Source organism: Pteropus vampyrus, unplaced genomic scaffold, assembly GCF_000151845.1.
Source record: "Pteropus vampyrus isolate Shadow unplaced genomic scaffold, Pvam_2.0 Scaffold534, whole genome shotgun sequence".
In the NCBI taxonomy this organism is placed as follows: domain Eukaryota; kingdom Metazoa; phylum Chordata; class Mammalia; order Chiroptera; family Pteropodidae; genus Pteropus; species Pteropus vampyrus.
Genome location: NW_011889315.1, coordinates 322,846 through 324,036, shown reverse-complemented (window position 1 = coordinate 324,036; position 1,191 = coordinate 322,846). Strand labels below are relative to the sequence as shown.

Genomic DNA, 1,191 nt, shown 5'->3' with positions numbered 1-1,191 from the left:
AGGGCGAAATCTGTCTCCATGACAACATTCACACAAGAGGAAATGGCATTCCCGCAAAAACACGGCAAGGAAGTCTGGAAACAGATTTGGCTAGGATTATTTGCTCTGATAGGTCTTCAGCAATTCCAGACTTCAGGGATCCACAAAATGTGAAAGGGTTCCTACAAGAAAACTATGAGAAGAAACGGTGGCATGGGCCACCAGAACAAGCCACAGAGGTGGTGGCAGTTCACGCATCTCTTTCAGGGTCCCCTGCCTGTAGCACAAGCAGCACACCCGAGGTCAAAGCACGGAAGTCTCTTTTGGGAGATTCAGCTCCAACACTGCACTTGAATTAGGGCACACCTAGTCAGTCGCCTGTTGCAGGTCGCTCTCAAGGCCAGCGGCAGGGAAAGAAGCAGTGTGACCTGGGAAGCGATCTTGGCTGAGACATATTTGCAGCTCCAGCTCCTCAGTCAACAGTTACAGCCAATTTGGCTAACTCTGCACATTTCAACAGTCACGCAGCTCAGAATTCTGTAAATGCGGATTTTCCGACCTTTGAAGCATTTGGACAGTCTAGGGGTTCGAGTCATTTTGGAGGTTTCCCCACAGCAAGGCACTCTGCTTTGCAGCCCCAAACTACAGGTGGAAGTGCTCAATCAGTAAATGCTAATTTTGCTCATTTGGATAAGCTGCCCATTCCTCCAGTGCTGATTCTGGAACTCAATACTCCCCAGACTCATCAAGCAGCATCAGCTCTTACTTAGTAAAGTTTCAACGAATAAAGCTGGTCTACAGAGAAATATGCAGCACTTGCTCATTTAGACAATAGCTTCCCTGCTGGACGAGGTGGTGATCAGGGGAGTGGCCTCCGGGCCACAGAGAAAGCTCCTGTTGGTTCTGTGGTTGCAGTTCCCAGTCAGCCAAGTGCATCTTCAGACAAATATGCAGCCCTGGCAGAACTAGACAGCGCTTTCAGCTCTGCGGCCACCTCCAGGAATGCCTACACTTCCACAAGTGACGCTAGCCGCGGGGCTTTGGAACAGTGCCAGCGGGTGCTTCTGCACAGACACAGCCTGCTCCTTCGAGTGCGCCTGCTCCGTGTGGAGCCACGCCTTCCACAGATCCATTACCGCCGCTGTAGTCTCTACAAACAGCGTAGAGAGCCACATTTCCCCCTTAGTTGGAAAGCAAGTAAAAAAAAAAAAA

At 50.4% G+C, this 1,191-nt stretch overlaps 1 pseudogene; it reads left to right on the top strand.

Moving 5' to 3' along the window:
• The window catches only part of LOC105307953, a 4,651-nt pseudogene that overhangs the window by 1,524 nt on the left and 1,936 nt on the right, over positions 1-1,191 (top strand).